General features: G+C 40.5%; 1 protein-coding gene across 2 annotated transcripts in view; it reads right to left on the bottom strand.

Annotated features, from left to right (window-relative positions):
* Positions 1-5238, bottom strand: part of STYK1 (serine/threonine/tyrosine kinase 1) — a 52547-nt gene extending 47309 nt beyond the window's left edge. Inside the window, exon 1 of one of the 2 annotated variants that reach the window (XM_055277000.2) lies at positions 5032-5238. The gene's annotated coding sequence lies outside the window, so the exon portion shown is untranslated. The remainder of the gene's footprint in view (positions 1-5031) is intronic. The other variant, XM_063640782.1, reaches the window with a different exon arrangement.
* Between the last annotated feature and the right edge of the window lie 7107 nt (positions 5239-12345).

Raw genomic sequence — 12345 nt, 5'->3', positions numbered from 1 at the left:
CGTGAGCCACTGCACCCGACCGTAATGAGCTTCTTTACCTTTGTGCATATTCATTTCCTCCTACTTTCACTTTCTCCAGTTAGAAACTATGCCAAGACATGATATGCTAATACCCAACCTACTTATTCAGTACTTAACCAGTTTGCCTATGATTATCTGTTCCTTCCCAACAAGACTGTGATTTCCTGGAGAGCACAGTCAGCTTCTTTAGGTCCCTCATTAGCCCAGCCCAGAAGTAGGCACAGAACAGTAGCCACATCTAAATTCAGAAAGCATGTTGGAGAACTAGAGACTGGCTGAGCCTGGGCTGGTGGGGAGGACAAAAATGAAGTGGCAAAGGAAGAAGAAAAAGCATGAAACCTTCATGAGAATAAAAATTTAGGGACCAGCTATTTTGTTCATTGCTGTATCCCTAGCACCAAAAGCATTGTCTGGCATATATCAGAATTCATATGATTGTTGAATAAATAAGTACCTAATTCATCTATGAAAATAGCATTGGATCTGCAAGACGTTTTTATAGAAAAATAACCTATAGAAACTAATGGGGCATAAAGGATTAAACTGTAATACTAAAAGTACAAGGGGGAATGGGGAGTAATTTTTAACAGTGTATATAGCAAGTACATGGTACCCAGGTTTCTGTTCAATAGGGACACATTTTTTGTTCCATCATTAAGCAGGTTGTTTTCCTTCAGAAAAAAGATTTAAAGTTCTTTGCTGTCTATACACAGCAGGCAAAACATTGAGACTTCAGAATAAAAATAAGACAATATACTCAATAAAGAACACCATATACAAAAATCAACTCAAAATGGATTAAAGACTTAAATGTAAGATCTGACACTGTAAAAGTACTAGAAGAGAACATAGAGAAAAGCTCCATCATATTAGGCTAGGCAATGTTTGTTTGGACATAAACCCAAAAGCACAGGCAACAAAAGCAAAAATAGACAAATGGGGTTACATCAAACTACAAAATTTCTGCACAACCAAGGAAAAAATCAACAGAGTGACATAACCCATGGAATGGGAAAAATATCTGAGAAGTGATTAATATCTGGTAAGTGATTAATATCTAAAATACATGGGGAACTAAAACAATAGGGGGAAAACAAATAACTGTACTAAAAATGAACAAAGGATCTGAATAGACATTTCTCAAAAGAAGACACACAAATGACCAACACATATGTGAAAAAACGTCACTGATCATCAGGGAAAATGCAAGTTAAAACCAAAATGAGCTATTACCTCATACCTGTTAGAATAGCTATTATCAAAAAGATGAAAAATAAGTGTTGGAGAGGATATAGAGAAAGGGGAACGCTTGCACACTGTTGGTGGGAATGTAAATTAGTACAACCATTAGGGAAAACAGTATGAAAGTTCCTCAAAAAATTAAAAGTAAACTGCTATATGATCCAGGAATCCCACTATTGGGTATACATCCAATAGTGATTTGACTTTTGTATATGGTGTTCTTTATTGAATATATTATGTTACTTTTATTCTGAAGGCTCAATGTTTTGCCTTCTGTGTATAGATGGCAAGAAAATGAAATCAGTGTGTCTGATTTCAGACAGGCTGCTGTCTGCACGCCATGTTTATTGCAGCATTGTTCACAATACCCAAGAGATGGAATCAATGTAAATGTCCATCAATGGAGAAATGAAAAGAGTATAAATACATACAGTATAAACACAATGAAATATTATTCAGCCTTTTGAAAAATGGAAATTGACAACATGGATGAACCCAGGAGATATTATGTTAAGTGAAATAAGCTAGGCACAAAAAGAAAAATATCACAGTATCTCACTTACATGTAGAATCTAAAAAAGTTGAACTCATAAAAGTAGAGAATAGAAAAGTGGTTACCAGAGGTTGGGGGAATTAGAGGGGTTGGAAAGATGTTGAAGGATATGAAAGGATATGACCTTATTCCTCCTAACAAGGAGGAAAAAGGTCAAGAGATCTATTGTACAACGTGGTGGCTATAGTTAATAATTATATATTGTATTCTTTAAAATTGCTAAGACAGTAGATGTTCAGTGTTCTCACCACAAAAATATGTGAAATAATACTATGTTAATTAGCTTAATTTAACCATTCCACAATATATACATATTTCAAAACAACATGTATATGATAAATATATATATAATTTTTAATTTTTTAAAATTAAACATAAATTTAAAATATATATATAACAAAAATAAAGAATACCCAGTTGGGAAAGCTCAGGTATGGTAGGCAGAATAATGGCCTCCCAAAGATGTCCATGTCCTAATCTCCAGGACCTATGAATATGTTGATTTTTAATAGTGTTGAAACAGCAAAGGGGAATTAAGATTACAGATGGAATGAATCAACTGACCTTAAAATAGAAAGATTACCCTGGAATACTCAGTGAGTCCAGTGCAATTACAAGAATCCTTAAGTGTGAGAAAGGCAAAAGTGAGTGTCAGCATGAGAAGACATGAGAAACACTTGACCGGCCATTGCTGGCTTTGAAGATAGAGGAAGGGTCCATGAGCCAAGGATTGTAGCAGCCTCTAGAGACTGGAGGAAGCAAGGAAATTGATTCTCCCTTACAGCCTCCAAAAGCAACCATCCATCTGGAGACCTGCCCATCCATTTTTACTTCTGACCTCCAGAACTGTAAGATAAAACTTTACGTTGTTTAAAGCCACCACCTTTGTGGCAATTTATTACAGTGGCAACAGGAAATATACACACTCAGGTTAAAAGAAAACGGAGCTGCAGAATCACATAACTCCTGGCAGATCTTCGGAGCACATGTTGGTTGGGACTGGGTGTGAGGGTTTGGGAAAGGTGGGAAATAGTTTCTGCCAGAGAAAACTGAAATAGATGCAATGCTCAACTAACTTGTGCATAATTAAAGACATTAGTTGTTAAAAGGTTGAACTGTACACCCTCTCAAAATTCATATGCTGACATTCTAACCACCAGTAACTCATAATGTAACTTTACTGGGAGATGATAGTGCAGAGATAATCAATTACAATGAGGTAATTAGGATGGACCCTAATCCAATAAGACTAGTGTCCTTATAAAAAGGGGAAATTCAGAGACATATATACAGGGAGAACACCACATAAACATCAAGACAGCCATCTACAAGCCAAAGAAAGAGGCCTGGAATAGATGCAGGCTTCATAGCACCTTAGTTTTGGATAGCTAGCCTACTGCACTGTGAGACAATCATTTCGTTGTTTAAGCCAGAGGTCACCAACACCCGAGGCGCCGACTGGTACAGGGTGCACAGCAGGAAATGAGAGGCAGGTGAGCCAGCAAAGCTTCATCTGTATTTACAGCCACTCATCATCGCTGTCATTGCCACCTGACCTCCTCCTCCTGTCAGATAAGCTACAACATTAGATTTTCTTTCTTTTTCTTCCTTTTGTATTTTTGGTAGAGACGGGTTTCGCCAAGTTGCCCAGGCTGGTCTCAAACTCCTGAACTCAGGGTGATCCACCCACCAACTCCTCCTAAAGTGGTGTGATTACAGGTGTGAACCACCGTGCCCACAGGCATTAGATTCTCATAGGAGCGTGAACCCTATTGTGAACTGCTCATGTGAGAGATATAGGTTGCAAATTCCTTATGAGACTAATGCCTGATGACGTGAGGTGGAACAGTTTCATTCTGAAACCATCTTCCACCAACCTCATCCGCATCTGTGAAAACAATTGTCTTCCACAAAATCAGTCCCTGATGCCTGGTGCCAAAATCCATGCAGTTTGTGGTACCTTGTTACAGCAGCCCTAGCAAACTCACACAGTAATAGAGGCACTGAAAGAAAAAGTATATGATTTTCATTGAAGCAAATACTTCATGATGTCTCATTGAAAGACCTAGCTGTCCCCTAGCTAGCTGTCAGTGGAGATTCCGGTGCATTGAGGGGGAAAAACCAGGTAGACAGCACAGAGTTCCGTTTCCAGGTGTATTTCAGTTGAGCTGTGCTGCACGTTACAATAACTAGACTCCTTTATTGCTACAACTACTTCCCACCCAGTGGGAAGGAAGTGTGGTCTCACAGGTATAAGAAACTCCAATGTGGAGAGGACCCATTACAGAAGGAAGCAACAATCGCATAAATGAAAGAAAGAAATGAGACAGAGGCGGGATGAAGGGTTGATAGAGAAAAATGAAAAAGGAAAAAGGACATTAAAAAGAAAACAGAGGCCAACATGGTGAAACCCCATCTCTACTAAAAATACAAAAAAAAAAAAAAAATAGCCGGCCGTGGTGGTGGGAGCCTGTAATCCCAGCTACTTGGGAGGCTGAGGCAGGAGAATCGCTTGAGCCTGGGAGGCGGAGGTTGCAGTGAGCTGAGATCGCGCCATTGCACTCCAGCCTGGGTGACAGAGCAAGACTCCCTCCCCCATTCGCCCCCCATTCCCCCCCCCCTCGCCAAAACAAAGAAAGAAAGAAAACAGAGATTTGGTCAACAAGGGATAGCACATCACGCTGTACACTTTTAAAGCATGGTTATTGATATCTCATTTAAATATCGCAACAACCCTGGAAAGTAATTACCGTATTTATGCTTTGCAGATGAGGAAGCCGAAGCTAAAAGCAATGAGTCCGTGGTCTGAAAGGCTATGCAGTCCTCTGACAAGTAATTCCTGTAACCTCATTCTTTCCCTCCTCCCTCTCCTGATGGCCCCCTCTCCAGGAATAAACAGAGGTCCCCCATTCCTGGGTTTTCTCATGTTTCCCTCTGCACCAAATCTGCTGAGGCAGGTTTAGTCCCTTATCATACAGAAACACAGAAGCCAAACCCACAAGATGCTTGTTCCGAAGAAACACAGGTTAATTCACTTGGTGATTTCTGTTTGCTCACATAAACACAAACAGCAGATCACAACCGTTCCGCTCCCAGCCTTTTCCCTTTTTCTCCCTCCCCAACTGCACAGTCTACCCCCAGCTGCCTCGCTGCCATTCCCCTCCCCCGTTCTTTACCCTCCCCGCCGCGCCCGCCCCCCATACCCCGTTCACTACCGTGTCCCTCCTCTGGTCACTCCGGTTTCAGATGGGACCGGCCCAGTCGGAGGCGAAAGAATGACCGGGTTGGGTAGGGCAAGGTGTGCCAGCCTCAAGGAAATGCTTTTCAGTCCCTCCTTCCCACTGCTGGGCGTGGCTGCCGGCAAAGGATGGAGTTCGGGCGGGCTCCCGCGAAGGGAAGTCTGCGGGCTCCGAGGTTTCCGGGACTCGCCACACTCGAGCCACAGGAAACCTCTCCTGCAACTGTGAAGGCTGGACTTGTTGCTGATCTATACTCATTTCCTACTCTAGTGATCGCTAAATGTCAGGTATCACGGTGACTCCAGTCCAGGTGAAAACGGAGTCACGATACAGGGCAACAGCGCCACCTCACGGCCGGCGCCATAGCAGCGGCCTCCATGGGCGCCTAAAAACGGTCAGGATTCACATTCAGGGGGATTATTCCGCGCCAGGAACATTCTCCACCTGAAGGCTTTGCCAGGGTGTTAACAAGATAATACTGACGGGACGGGAGTGGTGGCTCACGCCTGTAATCCCAGAATCCCTTGGAGAGGCCAAGGCGGGTGGATCACCTGAGGTCAGCAGTTCGAGACCAGCCTGGCCAACGTGGCGAAACCCCGTCTCTACTAAAAATACAAAAATTAGCCGGGCGTGATGGCCGGCGCCTATAATCCCAGCTACTCAGGAGGCTGAAGCAAGAGAATCGCTTGAACCCAGGAGGCGGAGATCGCATAGAGCCGAGATTGTGCCACTGCATTGCAGCCTGGGCGACAGAGCAAGACTCCGTCTCAAAAAAAAAAAAAAAAAAAGAAAAAGAAAAAAAAGAAAAAGAAAAGTACTGACCACTGCGGAGACGTGGGGGAACCTATAAGGAATTAATGAGAATTAAAATCCCGAGATTACGTAATAGATCATTCATTTAGAGCGCGCGCGCGCGCACACACACACACACACACACATTCGCATATATATATATATATCCCATTATGTCCTGGGTTCTCCTCTGGGGAAACAGTGAACAAAGTAGTTATGTTACCTGCCCACATGGAAACTAAAATAATATAAAATACTTAAGACAATAGATAGCTGAAGGAATTCTGTTAGATATTAACACCGAATACAAATTCAATTAAAGAAATATGAGTCATAGGTAACTTGAATATGTGACCAATTTATTCAGCATTGAACGCATACCAAACACAAACTGACAGTCGTTAGAGCAAAAAGAACTTGGGTCAATGTAATGTGGAATATTTAGAGATTGAGGTGTGTCAATTCTCTAGAGCTTTCTCTATTGGCATTTTCATTTCCTTCAGGGCTTTTTAAAAACAGGATGAATTGTACTTAATGCCACTGAACTGTTCATTTTTAAATGGCTAATGGTTGGTTTTATGTTATGTGAATTTTACCTCAAAAGGAGAAAGGAAGACATCCATCAGTTAGTTGTTCTTTCCATCCTTTATGTCATAAGTGGTACATCAAATCCAAATGAACTGATTGGAACTTCATATTATGTAATTTTCTACTCTACCTCCCCAAGCATGCTCCTCCGTGACAGATAAAGTGGTTTACTCATTTTTAAAACTTCTGCAGTGTATTGCTAGATACTCATTCTGATGCACAGAATTTTGTTTAAAATCTAGTTACTATTATAGAAATAGAAGTTTTAACCTCTAGAATTAAAAAAGAAACCAAAATACAATCCAGAAAGGGGAGGCAAAATTTTTCTCTCCAATTTTGTTGAGATTAAACACTGGAAATGATAATGCCCAGACACAGAAACAACTAAGTACCACATAGTCTGAGTTAAACAGCAGACATACTCAAGGAGGTATATATGTATAGCTAGTCCCACACATTATACTCATTAATAAGATGGTTAGAATATCCATTATTTCTCTTTTCTCTTCAAGTTTTCATTTCCTTGTAATTTCAATTATTACCTCCGTCTCAAATTTATAAGCCTCCAATTCATTGTCAACAATGCTTTGGCCCCAGTGTTTCTACCAGATCGTTATTTCTGCCTCATTATTAATTCCATAGGAATTGGTTGAATGCCCATTATCTCTCTGTCCAGATTAAGTACTGAACAGTAGTGGGAAGTCACACTGAAATATACACTGGAGGTCTCTTCCTTCTCCAGTTTAGTCTACATGAATCCTAACTGCCAGATCCTGCGCTCCTCTAAACTGTTAAAGCCATCCATCCATGTGTTACTTAGTATATTCCCTCTTGTACGATTCTACAGTTGTGAGGAAGGAATCTATTGGTTTAGTGGGATGGAATCTATTTACGGAAGGCATGGAGGAATTCCTGGAAACTCATTCGTTATAAGAAAAAGGAAAATCAAAGCACAAAGGTATTTTCCACTAACAAGAATAGCTTAGGGTTCAGCAATGTGTCTGCATCTCAATGTCCTTTGGCCAAGCCCTTATGAAATAACAGAGTCCTAGTGAGAGGGGACTCTAAGTACAACAGGTAGAGTTATTTCACAGAAAAATACAACAGCAACAACAAAACTGTATGAGACCTTGTGTACACAAGGTAGCTTTGCTTTGGAACTTTTTTCAAGGGAATATAACACAAAAGCAGAGCAGGTGAATTCTTCCAACTGTATCTGGAAATGCAGTTCAACTTTCACAAAAGGGCAAGCAGTGGTTATCAGTAGGAGGTAGCTCCACATGGGCCTGAGGCTTACCTGAAAGGCTTGCACTGGTACAGAGGATCAGAGTCACTTTGATGAAAGCTATAAACAGGGTCAGCGATAGAGTCACTGCTGCAGCAATGCCTGGCATCTAAATGGAGTTCCCAGGCATTTAGAGAACAGTAGACATCACCAGAGGAAATCTAAGACAAGAAAAAGAGTGGTTCTATGTAGCAGCTAGGGTTTGGGATTGTGAAAATTTATGAGGTCCTCTACTATCTTGAGGATCTTCAGGGACAGTTGGGGAAAGGATCTTTTAAGAAAAAACAGAGGTTTTGCAACCAACTAAAGGTGGCGACAGAGTATGGGAAATCACTATTCATGTGACCTCATGTTTAACCCTGGTTGGTATACCCTAGAGAATATTGATCATTGGTAAGCTTCCATGTATATGTTGTTTCTTTTTACCTTATATATTAGTTTTCCATTGGTAACATAACACATTACCCAAACTTAGTGGCCTAAACAATATAAATTTTTTATTTTACAGTTCTGTAAGTCAGAAGTCAACAAAATTCTATGTGGGTTAAAATCAAGGTATTAGCAGGGCTGTATTCTTTTCTAGAGGTTCCTGGGGAGAATATGTTTTCTTGCCTTTCCCAGCTTATAAAGGTCTCCCATATTCTTTGGTTGATAGCCTTTTTGTTCCCCCCGTCTTCAGAGCCAACAGTGGCTGGTTGAGTCCCCTCACATGAGGTGTGTGTTTCTGTGACCATTCTGTCATTGCTGTGTGTCCTGCTCTCTCTCTGACCACAGATTGGAAAGTTTCTCCACCTTTAAGGACTCACATGATAAGTAGATTGAGCCCACAGGATAATCTTCTTCTCTGAAGCTCCATAACCTCATTCACATCTACAGTGTCACTTTTGCCATTAAACGTAGCATAATTGTTACCGGTGCAGGGTGTCCAGGTTCTTGGCGTTTTGAACAAAGAATTGGACAAAAGGCACAAACAAAGCAATGAAAGAAAATCACAGATTTATTAAAATAAAAGTACACTCCACAGACTGAGCAGGTTCGAGCAAGTGGCTCAAGAGCCTGGTTACAGAATTTTCTGGGGTTCAAATACTCTCTAGAGGTTTCCCGTTGGTTACTTGGTTTAAACCCTATGTAAATGAAGTAGTGGCCAGCAACCAGTCTGACTGGTGGTGCAAAATGACCAGTCGGAGGCTGAAGTGAAGTTACAAAGTTACACATGAAGACTTGGCCTGCAACCAGTCTGATTGGTTGCACAAGGGGACCAATTGGAGGTCCTTTCATTTTTCATCTGCAACGGCAGAAAAGGGTGGAGCGGGGAGTTGCAAAGGAAGTAGCCTCTGATAGTTTTGTTACTTAGGTGTGGAGAGGTGGGGTTTTCCTTTTGATTCAGTTCTAGGAAGTCAGAGCCAGTCGGTCTTAGGTTCCCTGCCTTCAGACCCTGTTCTCCTGCCTCATAATCACAGGTTCTGATTTTACCTGATATTAAGATTTATGTAATTATGGCAATGTGTTATTGGCAGAGGGATAACAAACAAGACCAGTGGAACAGAATAGAGACCCTAGAAAAAGACCCACACAAGCAGAGCCAACCTGATTTTGGCAATGGTATAGAAAAGCTATTCAACTAAGACAGTCTTTTCAACAAATGGTGCTGGGACAACTAGACAGACAACAGGTGAGAACAACTTAAACTTCCTATCTTAGACACAAAGATGGAGAAAAACATGGAAGAATATCTTTAAGACCGAGGCTAGGTAAAGAGTTTTTAGACATAAATAACACCAAAAGCACAATCAATAAAGGAAAAAAAAACAAAACAATAAACTGGAGTTCACCAAAATTAAAAACTTTTGTTCTGCACAAGACACTGTTAAAAGGGTAAAGACGGCCAGGCATGGTTCTCACACCTGTAATCCCCAGCACTTTGGGAGGCCAAGGTGGGTGGATCACAAGTTCAAGAGAGAGAGACCATCTGGGCCAATATGGTGAAACCCAGTATCTACTAAAAATACAAAAATTAGCCAGGCGTGGTGGCATGTGCCTGTAATCCCAGCTATGGGAGGCTGAGGCAGGAGAATCGCTTGAACCTGGGAGGCGGAGGTTGCAGTGAGCCGAGATTGTGCCACTGTACTCCAGCCTGGCGACAAAGTGAGACTCTGTCTCAAAAAAAAAAAAAAAAAAAAGTCAAGACAGGCTACAAACTGGGAGAAAAATGTTTACAAACCACATCGTTGACAAAGAACTCATATCTAGGTTACATAAAGAACTCCCAAAATTCAAACAGTAACAAAAACCAAACAGCCCAATCAGCAAATTGATAAAAGACATGAAAAGACATTTCACCAAAGATGATAGAGATGGTAAATAAGCACATGAAAATATATTCATCATTAGCTATTAGGGAAATGCAAACTAAAGCCACAATAAATATCGCCTCACCTATAAAAGTTAAACAAATAACGGTAACAATACCAAATGCTGATGAAGATGTTAAGAAATCAGGTCTGCCATGAACGTAAAGTGACAGAGCCTCTGTAGTAGTTTGCTAGGGCTGCCATAACAAAATACCACAGATTAGTGGCTTACACAACAGAAATTCCTTTTCTCGGGTCTGGAGGTTGGAAGTCCAAGATCAAGGTGCTGGCAGGTTTGGTTCACTGGGGCTCTCTCCGTGGCCTGCAGATGGCCTTCCTCTTGCAGCTTCTTCACATGGTCATCCCCCTGTGCATGCATGCTTCTGGTGTTGCTCCTCACAAGGACGCCAGTCACATTGGATTAGACCTCACCCTAAAATGGACTTATTTTAAACTCATCTATCACCCCTTAAAACAATTTATCTCCCAATATGGTTACATTCTGAGGTACTGGAGGTTAGGACTTCAACATTTGAGTTTTAGGGGGACACAATTTGGCCCTTAACAGCCATTCTGGAAAACATCTTAGGAACTTTTTAAAATAACAACACACACACACACACACACATACACACACACACACAAACTTCTTCCCACAATTTTTATTACTCGGGAAATTCTGTTCTCAACTGATAAGAGGGAGTTTTCACCAGTGGTGCCAAGTCCATGTGGCAGGCACGGGCGTTGCCTGAAACCCCTCATGTGCAAGCCTTCATGAATCTGACAATGAGATCAATGCATCAAAGAACAATACCATGGCAACAACAAAGTGGTGATTTCTAGTCTTTTATCACATGCCTCTATTCTATACCTCTCTTACCAGAATACTGTCAAACTAGAGGCACAGGAAGGGATCTGCAAACTAAGCTCCCTGTGTTATTTGACCAGTGTGGATCATTCATTAGAGCTTACCATCCCCATTCTGAAAGCCTGGGTGATTCTGGAGCTAGCTCATCAGTTAAAATGAAATGCTTTCACAAAGCATTTTGGGAAAATCACAAAGCTGATGAATTCTTATTTCTGCTACTGCACAAGATCACATTTCCAGAGATTTATATCAGCACCTGTATCCTTTCTAGACTTTTTCTTATTAAACAAAATGCTTATGCCATAATATACAAAATCAATCTTGAGATTGTTTTCCATTTTTTAACCGAAACTAGCTTCAAATTTAGCTCTAAAATTTTTCTTTAAAATCTCAAAACATTAGTCTTTATAAACACATTCATCCACTCCACTGAGCAAAAAGCTTTCAAAACTTGCATCTTTGCAATAAACACAAGAGCCCTTATAACACTGTTACAGCTGACTTACTTGTGATCTGAAAGCACCCATCACTCTTAAAACATAGTAGGAGACAAATACAGATTTGCGCAGTGCTATTTTCTGATAGGTGCAGTGCCATCAAATATGAACAACCACAGAGTTAAGTTGTGATTGCCGTATGACAGATAGCCTTCTAGTTAATTTCTGGCTGTGGTCTCACCCTGGTAGCCTGTATTTCTTGATAAAGCAATCCAAGGTCCCTCACCAGTAAAATAACATACTTTTGACCCATCCTCACATCACATCCAATTTGCATTACTTCTGTACCTACAACCAGTGTGTTTTCCCCAACTCTGCATTCATCGTTCCATTTTTTTTTTTCCCAGAAATAGCTACCATCCTGAAACAGATGATAGTATTTAAAGTAAGGATGTTGGGATTATATCAGGCAAAATGTTTGCAATGGCAATTAAGATACCCTCAATATCCCATCATAGAAGGCTAGTACAATTATGGATAGCTATGTAATGGAATGTTATATAGTCAGTACAAATGATGAAAGGACTCTACATATACAGTTGATAATAGGAAAAATACTAGGTGAAAAAGAAAATCAGTGCCAAAAAGTATATGGTACATTTTAAAAACATTTTAAAAAGTATGTTTGAAATATTCTATACTAGAATAGCTTTAAAGTGAGCAGGAACAGAGAAAGGAAGTTAGGAAAAAGAAGACTGGCTAAATAGTATAGTTGAACTATCCATAGAATTTTAAACACGGATATGTCTAATGATTGTTTTTAAGTTGTTAACATAAGCACAATTTAAGCTCATTTTCTCTTCTCAAATTTGCATTAGTCGGCCAATCACACACGCACATACACACCAGACTCAAACACATGAAATATGTGAAATGGATATATTTTTAAGATATGCTAACTGGTTGCCT

Source organism: Symphalangus syndactylus, chromosome 5, assembly GCF_028878055.3.
Source record: "Symphalangus syndactylus isolate Jambi chromosome 5, NHGRI_mSymSyn1-v2.1_pri, whole genome shotgun sequence".
NCBI lineage: Eukaryota > Metazoa > Chordata > Mammalia > Primates > Hylobatidae > Symphalangus > Symphalangus syndactylus.
Note: the sequence above shows the minus strand (reverse complement) of the source record. Positions and strands in the feature narration are given on the sequence as shown.